This window comes from Trachymyrmex septentrionalis, unplaced genomic scaffold (genome assembly GCF_001594115.1).
Source record: "Trachymyrmex septentrionalis isolate Tsep2-gDNA-1 unplaced genomic scaffold, Tsep1.0 scaffold53, whole genome shotgun sequence".
NCBI lineage: Eukaryota > Metazoa > Arthropoda > Insecta > Hymenoptera > Formicidae > Trachymyrmex > Trachymyrmex septentrionalis.
In genome coordinates this window covers 3,019,722-3,040,812 of record NW_017305705.1, presented here as the reverse complement: position 1 = coordinate 3,040,812, position 21,091 = coordinate 3,019,722, and the positions used below count along the sequence as shown (strand labels likewise).

The following is a 21,091-nucleotide window of genomic DNA, read 5'->3' as shown; positions in this document are numbered from 1 at the left end:
TATATATATATATATATATATATATATATATATATGTATATAATATAAAGAAGAAAGTAGAAAAAAAGTCAATTCGTTTTATTAAATCGACAATATTAGGATCAACGTTAAGAAAAATTGAATTAAAGGATTGTTAAAAAAACATAAAAAATATTAAATGGTTTTAGAATATCAGAAATCATCTCTTACATCAGATTTCTTTTTATCTCTCGGCTATTGCGCACCTAACACAAATAACTTAGCACTGCTTACGTCAGTAGAGACGGCGGCTGTCGGAGAACGCCTCTCCTCTGGCATTCTGTTAACTCCACGGTAAACAGTGGTTTGTACTCCTCATGTCAGCAACAGGCGGAACCAGGCCATGCCTACGACCCGATGGCCTTGCTTTACGCGTTGGACCGCGTCGTCTTGTGAAACCTGCTCGATTATTTTCGATCGTACCTCTCTTCGTCTATTCCTCTTTGTGTGTTTTTGCGACACCTACATTTTATAAAATGGCAAACAGAAAGTAACGCTCAAAGTATTTAGCGCAGTAAACGCACACGACTATCTTTAAATTATAATTATGAGATAAACAGATTGTATGTTTTATGTATTGACGCGTTTAATGTATTGAATACTTGTCAAATATCTCTCTCTCTCTCTCTCTCTCTCTCTCTCTTTCTCTCTCTCCTCAAGCCAGATTCGGTAAATCGATTTACATAAAACGGGGGTGCTACTGGGTGGGTATAACACTGCTGCTTCCGTATTCTAACTCGATTCTGTCCTTTCTACATAGAAAGTTTCTCGCGTTTGGCACCGTATCGATCATATGTAGTAATACTTTTGCTGTCTGTCGCCCGCCTGCAATATTTCTGCCACTGAATTAGAAAGTTTTCGGAGATGGTGAAAATCGAAAGTAGTTTACGTGGCGAGACGACTTGTCGCGGAAAGGCCTCGCATCAGAGATGCGCGCTCTTGCTTTTCTCCGGGATTCAATTACGATTAATGAGCGCGGGCGACGTGTCCGATGCGGATTGTACTTGCGCAATGTGCGAGAGTCGGCGACAGCCGTCCTCAATAAATTTTCAGTTCAGCATTGCCGAGCTGGTCATTGCCCCCGACCTATTTGCGCGCCAACTCGGCGGCCAGCTCGATCCGCCTATTTCGTTTCTCCTTCCTCCATTCCTCCATCGTCCCCATCGTCCTCTTATCCCACGTGGCATGTATTGTATGTCTACGGAAAAATAGATGAATTAAAAAGAGATCGGGAGGCTGGGGAGGGGGGAGGGAGCGGAATTGTCATCATCCAATCATCAATCCATGTTTAATTGAACATCTAATCATTGCTCGAATAATCTTTTCTATATCAAATTTTGAAAATAAAAGCTTTAAGGTACGAGATAATCGAACTCTCTTATTGCGAGCTCCAGATTAATTAAGAAATATATAGGTGTAGCAAGTAGCTCTCTGTGATTGTTGATGACCGTCTAAATGATTATGTGTGCGCGATAAGAATAATAACTTCCACATTATGCGGCTCGAAGCAATAAAAACTCCGTCGAACTTCTCAGACATCACGCAGACTCTCTTTGTATGTACGTTTGTCCGACGTGCGAGATTATATCGATTACACGTAATGACGACGAAGAAATCATTAACGCGATCCTCGCTTCGTTTCTTCCTTCTTTCTAGTTGGGTTCGTTCGCCTCTTCGATCGTACCCTAAGCAGCGCAGCCGCTGCGTGATAAACGCACACTCTGTTAGAACGATCTCTACGAGAAAATCCATTATTATCTCGCCATACTAATGACATTGTGAACCGCAACTTTGCTTCCTCATAATCTCGCCTAAGGATTCACCGTTAAACCGATGTATGACAAAAAGCAAAATTGCAAGGATTATCACCCTAGATTCATGCTAGTTCCGCATACTACTTTCGCAGATGTCTGTTTTTGTATTTTTCTGCCAACATGTATTTTTCCGCATGTGACGTTTATCCAAATGCAGATTTGTCTCTCTAGAGCGGACTTATGTGTTTGTAATTCACAATTAATATTCAATTATTTCACAGTTGAATTTAATATCAATGTTTGTTTCTGGATTAATAACTCGTTTCAAGCGTTCACTCGCGTATAAGAAGAACTCGTACGATGCAAAATCTTGTGTTTACATATAATATATAACTAATCTTCAGTCATTATTTCGCCATTTTATAACAGTAACCTAATTTTTCATTTGCTTAACGAGGTTCGATCTGCGATAAAATTTAACGCAACGAAAGAGAATGTGAGGCAACGAAATTTTTTGAGATCGCGGGCATTCACACACAGATCAATCGATCGACCTCCGGAGTTACGTCATCTCACAGCGGGTATTTAAAGGACGGGAGGAAGGAAAGATGAAGACCTATTGCACGGGTATATATATCGATAAGGCGCGTCCAGCGTATATGCGCGCCATTCGTACGATATTCGTACGTGAGTCAAATACATTGACACGCAATATATTCGCGGAGGGCAGGGACAAGAGGAGCCATAGGTCACTCACCGCCGCGTGTGTGTATCGCGCGCGTCGCGCCTAGTTCTCTTCTCCACACGCGTTAAGCTCACGTACAGCTAGCGCGCGAATATCCGCCGCGTCGCGCCGTCGCCGCCATGCGTATCCTTGACGCGTGCACCTACCTCCTCGTTCGTACTTCGTCCCAGGATTCCACGTATAACGGAATCACGAGTTCGTTTAGAACGTAAAGACGCACACATGCCAGAATCTGCTTGTAAAGCTCGAGCGCGTATCGATCGATGGTAGCAGGTGCTTCTCGAGAGATTAATTTCAATACTATTTCGATAATAATCGAGATACTTAAGTATCTCTCGCGATCGAGATAAGTTGATTTATATTTACGTAACGATTATATCTCATGATTTTCATAATTATCGCGTGTTCATATACGGCGTGTATGATTTATAGTGAATCATTTGAAATTTATAATCTTAAGTTTATCACGGTTATAATCGACATTATCATCCTACGTTATCGGAGGTTTTTATCTTCGTAATGATGTTGTATTGAATTTTTATATCGGCGAGATGTCCTTGCGCTCTCGAAGAAGATAAATAATTCTCGTATAATTAAAAAAAAAAAAAGAAAAGAAAAGAAACACGCGTTTCCTGTTAAAATTGAAATGTATACGAACAATCGAATGTTCCAGCGCCACCTTTTAATCAGAGCACGATGAAGCGGTTGAAAACGCGCGAAAGCAACATTTGTAAACACCAAACACTTTCAATCGAGCAGTTTGGGCCCACAGCATGATTCATCGACTCGTCTCAGAATTTGTGACGTTAGATTCGCATTGCGTGACGCGAATATAATCTAAAACTTATGATCTAACACGCGTAGTAAATTAATTAAGAGCACTTCTCGCCGTTTCTAATTGGGCAACATTGTGTATACAGTAGTCGCGATTAATTTTATTTTATTTTTTTCCGTTGGACCAACAAATTATCTGGGATCAGCGAGGCATGTACTCAGCAGATCTTCAAAAATGCAACCTCACGATTAATTATCGATATTTAACATCGCGGACGGCTGCACATGCTTCCTTCGAAAGGAAATAAAGAAAGAAAATAAAAAATGGGAGCGCGTCTCATTTCATGGTGGATATACGAGGCGGAGGAAAGTTTCGCAGAGCCGGATCGTGGCCATTGGCATTTCGTCACCGGCCAACCAGGTTGAATAACCGGCGTTACGTCATCGCAATACGCGTTTGCAGACAGCCAGGAGGAAAGGGGGGCAAGAGTGCCAACGGGAAGCGGCGACGGAGTAAGAAGGCGGCAAGGGACGAATGTAGAGAGGCGGGGAGACTATGGAGGTCGATCACCTACGTACGGGAGTCAGTGACACCTCCGTGATGTGAGGAGGCTCTTTTTTTTCCTCTTCCTCCACCTCTCTCTTCGCACTCTACGCTTCGAGCAGACTCGCCAAATCCTCGACAATGTCCTCCATGTGGAGGTCGCGCGCGTGAACGACCAAGGAAACGATTCCGCCGAGTCACGTGGCTGAATCTTCGACGTATACGAATATCTCGGTGCCAGACATTGAATACAGGAAGAATTCCGATTTTGGAGTTTGGACACGGCATAAATGTAGGTGAGATCATCTGAAATAGATGGCCATCGAATAAATAAATAGAGATGTTGTCGGAATAGATCTTTCAAAATGTTCCATCACATCTCGACGATGAGATATTTTTATGGTTAAATCCATTTATATAGATAACGATGTTAATTAAGACAACTGTAATAATTTCGGAAATCACGACAAGTTTCTACTGTGCCTATTCGATTAGACCGTTCGGCCTTGTTAGGTCAATGGCTCGCCGTCGGGCTACTAACTCTTTCAACGTATTACGCCATCAGCAAAATCTACCTTTCGGTGTAGTGTGTCATGCGAGGGGTCAAGGGCCTCGACGGTTGTTGTTGTTCTCGAATCGTACCGAATTACAATGTCGAAATGTCCAGACAATTACGCTACGGTAAGCAGTCTCCGTAAGCCAATATTTTATTCGCTTAATTGGACACGATGCGATTCTTTCCAAATATCCTGTTATACTGTTTATTCGAAACGATTATGATCGATACCACGTGGCATTTTGTGGTTATTTTCTTCTTACATCACCGCAATTGCGTACAATTGTATCAGTTATTATTATCTTGTGATTAATTTTCCATTGAACAATTCCTCATGCGGTCTTCGCAGACTCGCTTTCATTCGAATCTAGGATCTCGTTGGCAGGTGCCCTTTTGCCAGGTTGTTCGAATCACGTAGGCGGCACGTTGTTGAAATCTAATGCTAATCTCTCTGAAGGTGGATCGATAAAAGCGGGTCAGTTCGAATTGAGACCACGTGAGAAACGAGCCAACGTGAACAAAAGAACCGACTATGACCAGATTTGATAACGAGTCAATTGTTACAAATGTGAAAGTTTTCAAATCGAAACAAAATATTAATCAGCTCGTTATAGATCCAAAGTATAAAACTATATTTTGATATCGGAATTAAGGATATACAATTGTTTTCGTTCATCCATGGTACAAAAATTTTATATAACATATCCAATTTTTTCAATAAGAAATAACCGATTTCAAATGATATCGAACAGGAAAAATTAAAAATTTGCTTGAATTTTGTTTTAAAAAAGGACAAATAAATCACAGTATAACGATCGCAACAGAAATTAGAAAATAGGGCGTTTAAATCGGCATGCAATCATCCGTTAGCGATCTAAAAATAGGTCGGCAAGCTGCGGCTAACTTCCTCGTTCATTGTCGCGAATTCGGTTCGCCTAACTGTAGATCCGCCGTGCACTAGCCGTGCACATGCCACATGGAGAGAGGTCGATGCATCGTTAGAAGCAACCGCAATGACGCCGTGTATATGCGCGAACGCAGACTTGCTGCATTCAGCCGATGAGCTTCTGCCGTATCTTCAATTTTTTCCAATTCGTAAATCTTCTCTCCTATACAAAGACAGGCATAACGCGATTGGAATGTAAAATCACTTGGCAGTAATAAATAAATAAAAAGAATTATTTTTTTATATTTTTAGAAAATATTTCAATTTTTATTTCCATATGATTCCATAACTAAATTACTTGTTTCAAAATATAAATTCAAAGATATCGATATTTTCATATTAAAAAAATTTTCAATCTGGATTTTCTCCATTTTATAAGTATACTTGTTGTGGAATAGCACATTTGAGAAAATCCAAGAGTTTCGTATTAAGAATCAATAAATAGAGTGAATTGATCAATAGGCACAATGAAATGCGATACTTGTTTAAAGTGGATCTCTCGGAGACCGCTAAGGCGAAATTAGTCGAAACAACGTGATTACGTAACGACTAAAGTAGGCAAGCGCAAATTTGGTTATTCGGTCAGCGGCGCGCGTCGCGGGCCAATGAGCGCAGAGAACGGGCCAGTTTTGCAAGGCGCCACGTGCTTTCGTCTACAGGGACAACTCTACTATGCAATTTCAGAAGTATTTTTAAACCGTATTGCAATCAAATGTGCCCTATTGTACCCTATTATATCACATCGTATTTTTGATTGTTGATAAAAATGATGTTTTATTAATGCTTACGTTAAAAAAAATCACACTGCTGAACGTGAAAGGAAAAGTGAATAACAAAAAATGTGTTACTTTTCAGTTTTTCACGTTAAAATTCGGAATGAAGCATTTAATTAAAATACAAAGTATCTAATTTCATTTTGGAATTTCTGTAGAATCTCACGTAGTCTCATTAATTATATTGCAATATATAATAATGTATAATATATAATATACATAATAATGTAATTTATACGATAGTACAGTATATCTCTGTTATATTGCCCTATTTATTCAATTGTAAGAATTTATCTGTATTAATTCAAAAAATTTTGTCACGATATACACCTAGATCCCTCTCATTCACTTGTCTCATACAATTCAATTTGTTGCAACGATATTTCATAGCGTAGCTATCGTTGTTTAGATCATGCGGTTCCTCGGATGAATTGACACCAATTGTCGGTCTTTTCTGATATTCTGTCCAGTACTCCATTCCACGCGCAGACATCGCGCTGTGTTTCGCACGATGCACCAACACGGTGCATCGGGTTCAGTGAACCCGACCTGACCCTCGCTATATCGATGCTAATGCGGGACCACGCCAACGCACCATGAGGACCGAGCTGTGCCCGTCCCATCGGCCGCTCGTTACCGCAAGCGGGCCTTCTAACAGCCCCGGAAGGGACGCATTCGCGAATAGAAAGACGCGAACGCGGTCGTCCTCCCGTTGAAACGGGAATAGGCCGTTCGCAAATTCGAAATATCGGATTCGTAGCTGAAGTTTCAAACTGAAGTTGCTCCGCCATGCGAGAACTTGTGCGGTGCATTCGCATGTGTAACCAGAAAAAAAAAAATATATATATATATATAGGCTCGTTATTTGATTATATCCTTCGTATATATTTATTCTTGCGAATAAAATGGGCAACCTGCTGACTAACTCCTCGAGTCTTCGCATCTTCGATTTAAGAAAACAAGAAGATGATAAGATCTCTCTCTCTCTCTCTCTCTCTCTCTCTCTCTCTCTCTCTCTCTCTCTCTGATATTATCTCGTCGATAATATACGAAAAATACGTATCGCATCGCAAACCGTACTCGTCATGCGACGACGATTGGCTTTCCCAGATATACTCTCTCACGAGACTTTCTCCGGCACGCTATCGCACATTGTTTCGTGACACTCTCGCTGTGAAGCGAACATTCGCCTTACCAAGCATCGTGTGTAATTATACAAACGCTCTATCTTTGAGACGCGTAACTAAATGCGTCGGAGAAGCAATCATCAACACGCTTCGTCACTTAATTTCCTTTCTCATTCGTCAAAGTGATTGCGAGAAAATGGCAACAGTGCCACCTATTTTAGAAGATGGGTTTCGAGGATGAAATTTGAACGAAATCTCACGGCGATTACACACATACACACACACACACACACACACACACACACACACACAAGCGCCGATTTTGCGCATCCTTTGCCCGATACATAACTTTGTCCCTGTTCTCTCTGTCATCTAGTTCAGCCATCGCGTCCTCCCTCCCCGCCCCTCCGCGTTTTATCAGTGGATGTGGAGCAATATGGTTGGAGGTGACTGACCGACGTCCAGTTGCGTTCACTAACCTCCCTCCTCCCGTTCCTCTACACCCGCGAACCGCCACGGCTGGTCTCCTCCCATTTTCGCGCTCGCGCTCGTCGCGCAGCACTCCAAGCACGCGAATAAGCGAGCACTCGATGCCCCGAGTGGACTCGATTGCACTGCCAGTACTTATGAATTTAGAGCGCTCGGTAGATCTGGAGCACAGTCAGGTTTAGCCGTGCACGCGGTCTTTGTTCCTCCCTTCCCCATGGAGAATTCTCATTTTTACTTCAGCCATCCGTCTTGTTCTTGCTACAGCTACGTCGTCGTGGATATTAAATCGATATGCTCCAGACCTTTCTCTGCACTAGGCACATCTAAATATTCTGTCGATGTATAAAAAATTCTGCGGAAATTTTGCGGAAATATAGAGGTAATAGTGACTAGGTTTAATTGTTTCGATTTTTAAAATAGGTCTTTCATAAACTAATATAATAATATAAAAAAAAGGCGAAAGACTTTAGAGTAAAGGTGGATTATATGTATATTATTACATTGCGAGCTTTATTAATAACGAGAACTGGTTATTTATGTTTTTTTTTTTACATCTTGTATCTTTGAATCGAAAAGTAAAATTGATAATTGCAAGATCCAAAGGCTTTTTGTATTCGATATGATTCGATGTGATTGAATATCTTTAAACTGAGAACTATTGGAAGTTTTCGCGAAATAATCGAAATTTTATTACTACTATAAACGTTCATTATAAGAATGATCATTGCGGTCGAGATTACGTTTAATATATTGGTAACAAGGCGAACAATTACGCTCGCTAAAGAATATTGATAAGTGAATTGTTTCCGTTCCCCCCCCTCTCGTGTCACCGAGATTGTACTAGATTTAATTCGGAGACGATCCTAATCAATTAAACTTTTGCACGTTTTTACTTTTATTCATAGTCTAATTTTTCATCTATTTTATCATTGTTTACATTTTGTTTGTCGCGGGGAATAAATTTCATTTCATCTATATGAAGTAAAGTTCACGCTGTGTGATCGTATAATAAATAAAAAGTCGTCATTTCATTACGATAAAATCTATGTTTTAATAATCGAATCGAAGAGATATGACAACTACCCCGCTAGTAGCGGGGTGAACGTACGCGGCATTAGTGTGCATGCGTACAGATTGTTGAAACCCACCGCCCTGACGGCGCTTCGCGTGTGTGCACATGATGGTCGAGGGTCGTGCCGATGACCGATCAAAGAAGAGTTCGCGTTGTGAATACGTGATACGTAACCGTCCAAGGCACACGGCCACTGACCGACGCCGAAGCGGCTCAGCCCGAGCATTGTCCTCGCCATTTCTCGCCTCAGCACCGAACTTACATTATACTTATCGCACATCCACTTAACAAAACAAGACCCAACGCCAAACTTATTTATGGTATCAAACATTTAGCGAGTTTTAATCACGAAGAATCTCATTGATGGGAATTATGAAATCTTGGAATTAAATTTCAGATCTAGAAGCGAATAGCAAATTAAGTCCTTATGTTACTGATCGTACAATTTGATAAAAAAATCTGTGGATCAAAGTTGATCGTAAAGAATGATAAAGGCGAACGGGTAGTCGATATCCTTTAGGATATCCTTCTTACGTTTGCTGAGGTCAACGTGGAGACGATCATCAAATCCCAAGGTAGACGACTTCAAGGATTAATAGACAAAAAACTACGCAAAAAGTCGAATCATGGTCGCCGTTTAAATTAATACTCGTCGACGGGATGAAGAATCGAAGAACGAGTTGTTAAATTGCTTAAATCATGCGTGATTAACGCATGCGAAAGTTATAAGTCAAATCATTTAAATTTTTTACGCAATATACCTTGGCAGATTTTGCGAATGCTTTTTTACTTTTTTCTTAAAAAGTTCAGCCTTTTTGTTAAAAAAACTTTTATATATTTGACAATGTTGCATCTAATGTTATTTTTCTATATTATTTTAGAAAGTAAGAAAGTTTTTATCCGTGGAAAATTGTGATGCTGAATCACAATTCCGTGACTTCACGTGTAATGGTAAATTGATGACACGCGTTACACCTATTTCACCTGCAGCCTGCTTGTAACGAGTTGTACGCACGTGCGTGGCTAACGTTTAAAGCTATAATTGTTGAAACGTATGATCCGGTGCGTCAGGCTTGAGCAGATTGGACAGAATAGATTAGTATGTGAGATAAAACTTAGTCACGTTGTACAAAAGACTGTGTCATCGTTGAATTTCATACGTTGCATGTAAACTTCTTTATTGCCAGACCGGATTTCCGGGTCTTGTCATTGCTTAATAATTATGTAAAAACTTTGCCATATAAGATACTATCGATAAATTTTTATTCAAGGACAATACGACTAAAACCGCGCATCTCTAATCACATATTGACTAACTGAAAAAAGTAGAAGACCTTCGATGGATTGAAGCAAGTCTCTCTGTCGTAACTCTTCATTGTGATAAAATTTTTTCCAATTACGAATTCATATCATTAAATAATTACACGATCAAATCTGAATTCATCTTTCATACATGAGTCTAATTGTAAGAAGTGATTAAGTTGATCGTCGATTGTTTCATCGACATGCATCGGAAACAATGGAAATCGCGGTAGAAATCGTCAAGGGAATTTCCCATCAAAGAGGAGCAAAAGGAGCAAGGAGAAAGAAGGAGGAGGAAGAGGAGGAGGAGGAGAAGGAGGAGGAGGAGGAAGAAAAGGTGGCCAAGGAAGAAGGTGGAGGAGCGAGGCAAGCAGGCGAACAGGCGTTCTCCGTTCATCGCAAGATTAGCCAACCTGGAAGAGGGCCGATGCCAGTGAACTCGGTTGGCCGGTCACTAACCAGGTAACCCACACTAGCAACGACGTCAATGTGCTATGCAGCAGCAACAGCAACGGTTACGCTACAGGCTTTTTCACCGTTTGTCAGGAGGCCCTCGCCCGCGGAGTGCATAGCCCTGGTTAGGTGTACCTTGAAGTAATTGCACACGAGATTTCTACCTAACCTCCTCCCGTCCCTCGGTCTTCTCGTCCTTTCCTTCTATATTCCCGTACATCCTTCGTCGGGGAATTACCTCGACGCCAAGTCAACATCGCTCTCGTCTCTTCCGGGAATGTCGGAATCCTGCCACGCGGTTTATCAATTTAGAGTTAATTCTGGGAAGGTTAAGCGAGATAAATAAAAGAACGAATGTGCTGTAAATTCTACGCGATATGAGATATTTACTTCCTACCTGCACTTCAGTTTCTAAGTTACGAAACTGAAATGTATCTATCAGCTATCTACCTGTTGCTATCATCTATCTATTTAAGAAATTATTAGACATTGCGAAAAAACACCGCTGCTTCGTAGTTTTCATACATATATATACAAATCATATAACAAGAAAAGTTTAAGATAGAAGCAAGCATACTAAAGTAAGGACAACTTCATAGCAAAATCATATTTCACCGAATTATTGGTGATAATAGCGAATCCACTTGTGTTATTAAATCAGAATTAAAAGTTGACAGCATTTAAGACGAGAATATTTAATTGCGTCGACAATAATGTCTTACAATTACGTTTTTTTTTAATTTTCAAATATTCGAAAAAAAAAATGTAAAACGTTCGATTTTTTAGTTATTGATTAATGTAAATAAGGCCATTATGTAATAATTATCTAATCCATGATTCATCTAAAAAAAAAAAAGATAGAAAAATCCAGCGATTAAAATCTAACATTCTGAGAATTAAAGGATACCAGAGAACTTGAGATTTTTAATAATAAAAAAAAATGTAAGAATAAAAAAGAATTGCAACTTCATACGTTAGAATTCACTTAGTATCCATTTTATCGCTTTTCTCTCAAGACGCGGCCATAAGAAATCGCAAGGAAGCGGTCGACATGATTCTTCCCGATTTCCGTACGAGAAACTCTGAAGAAGCGTCGAGAAGTTCACGGTCAAGCGTCCTTTGAAGCAGCGTTACCTCGCATATAGTGTACGTACGCGTGTGTATGCCGCGTAATCGGAAAGAGAAGAAGGCAAAGAGAGAGAGCAGGAAAGGAAGAGAAACGCGAAGTAAAAGAACGGGAGGGTGGGAACGAGCGAGAGGCAAAGAGGAAGCCACGATGGCGAGCTAGTGGGGCTTGCAGTTTGTTGCCCGATGACCGAGTTCATCGCCTCCTTCTCGTCGTCGGTGCCCCGAAATCGAGAATCTTCGACGGTCGAGCGAGTCGCGAAACGAGACTCGCTTTTTCATTGAAAGCTGCCAGGAAAAGGAAATCGAAAAAGCGGCCTCTCGTGAAAGCTGCCACGTGGCCAAGAATATAATTTTCAAGATGTGGTTCCTGGTTCCATAGTCGCGTACGCAACAATGCTTACCTATATCCCTACATGTGTCTTTCCATTTCCTACTACAGACATTAACGAAAACGGCGGTCACACCAAATGACGGAAAAGATCATTCATCTAACCAAATTGCGCAGGTAACTACTACGTCTGTATTATGGTGGCAACGAACTTTCGACGATGTGGGTCACAAAAACAGGCTTCGCGCTCCAAGCACGCTTCGCTATGAGGCGCCCATTTCTGGCTGCTAGCAGAATTACCGCATTATTTATTATGTGCTAAATATACTTATAAAATAAATTAATATTCGTACAACTTTTGTGTATTTTTGTATATACTTTTCATAGTTCTTCGAATCCATTAATTTAACATCTTGAATTTTATCATCTACATCAAATATGAATTCATATTCCTTTGAGTGAGTAAAAATTCTTCTTTCAAATTTCTTGACAAGTTCAAAATAATTCATTTATTTGTAATAATAAAAAACTCTTATTATAACATGAATTACATAGAAAGAGTTTATTGGTTAAAAAAAAAAAAAAATGTTTTATCAAACAAATTGAGAACTCTTTAAACGCAATGCGTCGCCAATGCATTTGCCAAAGGTCAACGACCGAACCGTGTTATTCGTACTCTTACACATACACGTCTAAGACAAAAGAAGATAAGAGAGTTACACAATGCAGAATTTAGTCCATTCGTACATCACCAACTGCGGACTCTTCCCGACTGCGTAGCAGCTGAAAAATAAAATACAAATCGTACCCAGAGAAGAGCTAGTGCAGCACCATAATGTACTGGCGATCTAGGGTCGACGGCCGACTCTACGATCGTTATGTCATTCATGCTCTTACGCACGCACGTACCTCTTGCTACGTACGAGCGTACGAGCGCGTGGACTTGAACGTACTTAAGCGTAGAAACGTAGGAGTACTGTTACACGTCGCGTTCCGTGTACCCATGAAACACGACGAATTTTCTTGACAACGAAGTATTTATGAGCGGAGAAAAAGATTATATCGCCCACCACGTGACGACACAGGTCATATTCATATTCCCGAGATATAACGTTCCGAGGTCTTTCGGCTCTCTGAGAGTCTCTCTGAGAGTCGGATCTTTTTACGTACTTTTTAGTTACAACTAAGCAAAGAGCAAAGGTCTGTTTATTGAGTATTCAATAATCTGGGAGCTTACGATAAACACATTATTTTTGAAATTACTCTATTAAATCTCTAGTTGAACCTAACGTAAAGTAACATAAGTCGCCACTGCTCCTACTAAACCTTTACTAAACTTTAATTAAATTTCACACCATGTCGTGTCAATTCGACACTACAGTGTCAAATGTAACTATTGTTTTAATATAAAATAACAATATGATTGAGAGAGAGAGAGAGAGAGAGAGAGAGAGAGTAGGAGAAATGGCGACTCACATTAAGTTAAATTTGATACTATAAATATAATAGTGTACCAATCGATTTTATTATTAAATCGTTCATTTATGCGAGATATGAGTCGTTCGAACAGTCAGGTGCACCCTCGAACATCTTCGTAGGCTATTATCGGTGGAGAGACCGGCACTCTGTTCGCAACGAGGCCCTTCGCGAGAGAGTTCAAGGACTCGAAGAAGGTAGAGGACGAAGGAGGAGAGGAGAGGAAGAAAGAGGACGCATATCTGCGTGAGGATACACGTAAGGGCAGCTGGGAGCGTTACACCTAGGTAGGGCATTGCACCGGTGTACACGTCGGTGGTAGAAGTCTTTGCCCGGCGCTCGCAGTGCAACTGCAAAGAGTTGCATTCGCATAGCCGCGTGCAGTGACCCGCCCTACCGTTAGGACGGCCCCGAGGATGCGTTCCCCTCTTCTTCTGCTTCTTCTTTCTTCTTATTCCTCTTGCACTTCTTTCTCCTCTTCTCTTTCTGCCTCTCCCCCCCCCTTCCCTCTCCCACTTTTTGAGCTGCCCTCTCCTCTTCCTCTCTGCCACGTTCGCATATCGAACGTTCCTAAGCACCGGGAAGCAAAAGCGCGCGTCTATCTAATGAGGCCGAAGGGAGAGAGCGAAGAATTAACTCACCTTCCTCCTCCAACTCTTCGTATCGCGTAAAGCTTGCACTATACGCTAAATGTAATTGACCTCGCAATCTCGAAGCAAAAACCTTGGTTATAAAACCTAGGTTTTGAAATGCTTTATTAATTTTCGTCATTAAATAATAATAACTGAAGAAAATAATTAAAATTTAAGACTAAAAAAAAAAAACACACGACAAAGCGGAACTGATCGTTGCGTGAATTTCCTTACCCACTGCAACTGTATCTTAGCTCTCTTTTCTGATTTACTCGGAATTTTGTATGACGTCTTGCTTTTCCGATTAGAATAAAATGGAAATAAAGTAAATAAAAATGTTTTTCTGTCTGTGCATATTGATAAAACCGGCGAGGGATCATTTTCTTTTAGAGCTTAAAAAATTCTAACTCTGAAGCCAGTATTCGTAATCCGTTCTTACTTTAAGACCTTATCTTAAGTAATGTTTTAAAATGCTAATACAGCTTTGCGATTGACTCGTAATATCTTAAAACTGTACTTTAACACGGTCTCAAATGTAAGAACTGACTACGAACGCCAGCCTAAGAGTGCTTGGGCACTTGCCATCGTATGTCGCTGGCTATCCCGAGCTTCGTATACCGAGCGCCGCGACGCCCATACAATCTCGGACTCGGAACGTCCGGCGTCATTTCGTCAGCGTCGACGCAGGTGCTTGTTCGCGGCCCGGCGCGGCGCGGCGCGACGCGACGCGACGCGACGCGATGGCGAGTCGCGGGGTAGGATGGGGACGAACGGCACGGAGTTCAATGACCGTTTCGCGAGCTGGTAGGGGTCGGCGCACTCCCAAGATCAGCGTGTGTGCACGTGTGTGCACGTGCGTGCACGTCCGTGCAAGACGCGCGCGCCGGTGCAGTCGCTGCACTCCCACGTCGCTATGCAGTCCCGTAACATTCGCGGAAGCCACTGCCTCCTACCCCTCTCTCTCTCTCTCTCTCTCTCTCTCTCTCTCTCTCTCTCTCTCTCGCTTTCTCTCTCGCTCTCTGCTTCTCCTCCTTCTTTTTCTGCCGATTCCATCCCGGAGTGAAGCTTCGCTTCGTAGATAGACTGATTTTGACTTAGCAACCACTCGCGGCGATACACCCGTGACCGACCTTCCCCTACCTTCTCATACCCAATTATATTGCACCGCCGAGGTGGAGGATCTCGTTTCCTATGCTCGATGGAATCCAAAAGAACGGCGGCTGCATCGGTCGTCCGCGAAAAGCGCGCATTCCGCCGCGCAACCAACCGCGAGGTCATTGAATCTTATCGTGCCGAGGCTTTTCGGACGTTCTTCGGGAGCATGTTGGCTGCACCGCGCCGCGCCAATCGCAATTGGTTTCGCTTTCCGGCCCACTTGGTGAAGGACCTCAGCGAGAGCCGCCACCGACAGTGAATCGAGGCGCGACACGGTTCTTTACTCCAATTAAATTTACTGTACATCGACTCAGTAATTTATTATTACTCCGTGGGACCGCGGAAAGTTCCTTTGTTATGTTATTTGGAAGGTGATTATTATCAAATTGATAATTGAAAATATTAAGATTAAGACGCATATATCTATGTGGAACATATTCACACACTCTCAAGTTTATCAGTGTTCCTTAATTATATCATTATATAGCGTATTAGAGAAGTATCGAATCGCCGAGTGAATCGAACGCGTTTGGCTTTATATAATACTGTAAGAAACGGTCTTGCGCACGGTTATACAAAAAACGGTAGTATCTTGTATCGTATGTATTAAAACGGTCTTTCTCACTGCTATACCTATAGTTCCTTCTGCGCTTTTGCGTTCGGTGCAACAGATGCAACTCGCGTTCGCGTCAGTATGTTGCTATACCCGCATTTTGCGAAACCGGTTCCCATGCGGCGTATTGTCGTCAGGCTCACCACAATGCAGATGCCAGACGATGAGTTAGATCGTCGCGAGATCACGACGGGCGAGACCTCGGAAGATTTGAGAGCGACAAGGCCGGTTATGTAAAAGCCCCATTAATCGTTTTCTAGACTACTCTCTGGGTCAACGCACCGCGAGGATATACCAACTTGGTCCATCCATTGTCTTCCTGAAGACCACGCCTCGCGAACGGACTTCTCGCCGTTCTGAGATCGATGACCGTGAATCCAGGATCTTAACAACCTTTCCCCCTCATTACTCGTTTATGTTAAATGCATTAACCTTTGGCATGCGAATTGAGAATTTGATTAGTTGGTTCCGTCGTTACACGCTATTACCTATCAAGTGTGATTTACTGTCGATCATTTATCTAGAGATAAATAGGTGGACAAATTTTTATAACGAATTTTTCATTCTCAAAGTTGATTTCCACAGATATTTATTTCCACAGACGTTTTTATTCCCCTTAGTAATTAAGCGAACAACATCGTTTGCTAGCTAATCTATCCAAGTTAATCTATCTAATCTTTATTTAGCTATGTAAATATTGTATGTGACTATTGTTATACTAAAAAATTAATAAATAAATCGGATATCTTTAATCGCAAGAAATGATAGTGTACGATTGATTTTAATTAAATCACGATGGTATTATTATCGGATAAAATATCGAGAGAGAGATGTATAATAATAGGATATCCTTACACCTAGGTAGAATTAGGACTTTGTTCCATCTTCAGATAAACTATGTGATACTTATACCTAATTTAATTATTGGATAAACAAAAGTGCAAAAGAGTAAGAGAGTAAGACAGTGATCTGAAGTTTACCGAAAGGAACAAGCCTTAATCAAATTTAATTTTGTAAACTAAATTTAGGACAGATTTCATTTTACGTCGTTGTCTTTATAAAATTTACAAATATATAAATTTTATAAAAAATAAAAAGAAATAGGAAAAAAATCGATCGATAACTGTCGATTACATCATTCTCTTGCAATCAAGTCCTAGAAACACGGTCTCGTCGTTCTCACAGGCAGCCCAGTTAGCGGCTTAGGAAGTTCATACGATCGCCGATCGGTCTCCTCGTTTCTCCTCGCTTTTCGCGTTCAATTGAGAGAAAAAAAAGCGGTTTACCGCGGCCGTCCGTTCGTCAGTCCGTGAAGAGGAGGTGGGATCAGAGTAGAGATGCTCGCTATAATCAACTTGCACCTCGAAGTAGCAATGCGAAGCAGGCCAGCCTGGGGCTAGTAGCACACGTTCCTTGCTCTCCTCTCTCTCTATCTCTCTTTCTCCCTCCCTCTCCCTCCCTCCCTCTCTCTCTCTTTTTCTCCTTCTCAACCGATGCCGTTGCCTTTTATCTTCGCGTTCCGTGTCGTTTCCTCATGGAAAATGTCTTTCCTTCCGCATTTACCTATCTTTGGCTTCGCGGTTACAAATGCTACTTTCGATGATAGCTTTAACAGGGTGATCTAAATAATAGCTTAACCACTCGATGCATGTTCTAATTTTCTCGAATTGGTGTTTCCAGATTTCATAAAATGTTAAGATACAAGTTGAAATGCATCGACCATTCGGAATGTTAAGATCACGATAGTCAAGGGGGCACAGGATCTAACGGTTCAGGGAGCTAAGACTTCGCAGTTCGCAGATTGGAGCACTCTAGGTTCCTAGAATACAGCTAGGATAACACGTCACCCCACTTCTTGCTTAACCCACGCGATCCGATTTATAGATGGCAATCTATTATAGCTCTATCATTTTTCCTCGTCGACAATATATAATGACTTAAGGAAATGAGATTTTGAAAATCGAAATCTTTACGGGCACCACAATCGGAATGATGAACGTAGGATGCTCAATCATGATGTTCTATTTCTTCTTTTACACTGAATCGGCGGGGATTTGCGGCTGACAGTATTTTACTATAACTTGTTCATCTTGGTTCATCAAAGATCTAACGGTTCAAGATGCTGAGGCTTTGAAAATCGAAGTCTTCCTAGGACGCACAATCGGAATGGCTCACGGTACTGCGTTTCTTTTTTTTTTTTCAACACGAACTGTGCGCGAATCGCGGACGCGTCTTGGCTCGCTCATCTCACTTCGCCGTTTGTTGCAACTGTACTCGACGCAGACATCTACATTACTTGCGTCGCATCGTTGCGTGCCATCCTCTCGTTTCTTTCTTCGGGATCCACCTGGACGATGCGATGCTTCTTTCGCAGCCGCAATTGCACGCGTCACCATTTATAGACACGAGCCGATTGTGTACATGTACTTGCTCGCGAGCGCAACAAGGTGGCCAAGCGGCCTCCTTGCGTTTCTTTGCAGGTCGCGGCACAAGTCGTCCATCGGCCGACCCAGCGCGAGGCGCCAGCAGAGAAATTACTTTTTCCATTTTTCTTTCGCTGTGAACGAGCGTTTGCGCTATTTTCATGAGTTTTCGCGCGCCGATTTTCTTCTCTGGTGTGAAACGGAATGTACGTTTGCAGTATAGAAGCAATTTAATATTCGCGTTCTTTATCATTATATTTTTTAATAAAAAAGTTATTCATTTTCAATTACTATTCAGACTCATTCAGATTGAGATTGATTGAAAATTTACAGTTTATTGTTTTGACAAGTGAGTTGAAAGAATGGATTGTAATTGAAATCAATAATTGGTATGCCGAAAAATAAAATATAATGATTTAGAAATGATTTAGCGTCGCATATTACGTTTGCATTTTTTTTGGTGTGAACAAAAAGTCCGATGCCTACGCATCCGTTCGACACATCGGTGCATCGTTGACACATATCCTGAGTCACTGTGCTTCCCGAGCGTGATATGATCGAAGACACGCGCCGCATTAAAAAGATTACACCGGCGAAATACAACGCGCATGTTAATGTACGTGCAGCGAGTGCAACACGTGATGCAACGCAGCTGCTTTTCTACGCCTACCGATCCTCCCGTTCGTTTTCTTTCTAGGACAATTGGCCCCTCGACATTCACAATCGAGGAAGCACGCATTTCGTTAAATAGATTTTATAGTATTTCCGAATGCGACGTGGAATAAATTCCGCTCGATCTTTTTTGAAGTACTTTCGCGAACGTGGAAGCACCGAAGTCAGTCTTCTCTTCCAATCGGCGATATCTTAAAGCGGCAAGCGTGCGTTAATAGTAATCTAACTGCTATCCCGCGAGTTTTGCAATCATCATACCCGTTACACAGTCTTAAGAAGTTACGCGTGTTGCAAAAATTAATGAAGCACGTGCAACGCAGAATCCAGTTCAGTGAAGCATAAGCAACGAAATAGAACAGTCGCGTGGTACATACTCTTGCGGGTTGCACATACATGCACCCGCTGTTGCTGTTACTGCTGCTGCTCCAGGTTCAGTGACATCACGCACGCATATGCGTGACGCGCTGTGCGCACCGTTATGCCCATAGCCTGCCCCATAGCGCCCACTGCGGAAGTATCGCCATATTACTCAGCGGTACGACATATACGCGACGATCGGCGCCCATGCTGATGCACCAAGCCTATATATCCGCAACCACGCTCGCCGTTAACCCACGAGTATTCGCAATCGTCAGCGCAGCGGCCGTCGAAAACTGTTTCCTTCTTATATGCATGTACACACACACACACGCACACACGCACGCACACAATCATGAATTTAAAAAGTATATATGCATAAAGTTACAAGATTATGTATCTTATACAATAGAAATACACACACATACGTATGTGTGATTGAAATGTTATATAAGATTATATCATATAAGATATAAGTTAATAAATTTATGGATTATATTTTTTTTTTTTCTAATTTATTAAGGTACGTATTTTTGCTTTTGAAACATATACTTAGATAATTTTTTAATCAAGCTGCAAAGATGCAAATGTCCAAGAACGGTTTTGACAAATCGTGATCACGTACAATAACGAAACTGATAGGAAGCTGAGAGTCTTGCAGTAAAGCAGTAAAGCGAAGTCGGCGACCGGTCGCTCAGTGCCAAGGACACGGACGGTAGACAATGCAGTCTTGGTTGCCGCGAGGAAGCAACCTCTAATTATGATTCTGCTTGTTACATTTTTATCTGCGTCTTTCTCATTCCTGCATGCTCGTTACTATTCTATTGTATTATAGCGAGAAGAATCACGAACGTCTCGATATAATGCAAACAATGATGATCCCATTTACATAATTGCTAAAAAAAACGTATTCATCAACTATACGCGAAGGCGTAAAGTCATGTAATTCAAGTGCGATAAATTAGGCAAAGCAAGGCAACACGCCTATGAATTTGTAGATGCGACACAATTGTTATTCCTTTAAACGCGGCGTCGTAAAATGCAATATTCATCGTACATAATTGTTTTTTCATGAAGATCGCTAACCATCACACGTGAGTAATTTCATTCCGAAGAAATTGCACTGTTATTTTGACGAAAGTTTTCTGTGAAAGTTGTTAGTAAAATATTTTATCCATTTCTAAATTCACTTTACTAAGACTAAGAAAATAATTTGATACGATGTTTCTGGCACCCATAATAATAGCTTTACATTACAATCTAAAAAATAGATATCTTAAAAATAGATAGTAGGATCTTGATGTATTCATTGCATATAAATGTACGTAGCTGCAGGTCGCTACCCGATTTCAAGGAAACGCCATCGTCTGACCTCCGTCGTCGCGGCCATTACGTTCGAGGTCTGTCCGAGTTCGTAGCCGAGTAAGAGAGCGTGAAGAAATGTTTTGGCGAACTTGGCGCATAAATCTATTTCAGAGAGGAACGTGATTGTAGTTAATATAAATATCGATTAATTTAAAGAATTCTCTTTTGAATATATATCAGCGATTTACGGAAAATATAATAGAACAAAGAAATTGTTGTATACAACAGATACGCAATATTACAGATATACAATATAGAGATTATATATTTTTATTTTTGTTTCATTTAACTTTATAAATGTCATAACATAATAGTAAATTGTTGTATAATTATTATGATTAACTATTAATGAATTATATAATATACACGCACATAACGTTAACTGCATT

At 41.1% G+C, this 21,091-nt stretch overlaps 1 protein-coding gene across 2 annotated transcripts in view; it reads left to right on the top strand.

The window, feature by feature from the left end:
• The window catches only part of LOC108751969 (nuclear hormone receptor E75), a 95,513-nt gene that overhangs the window by 55,240 nt on the left and 19,182 nt on the right, over positions 1-21,091 (top strand). The window lies entirely within an intron of this gene.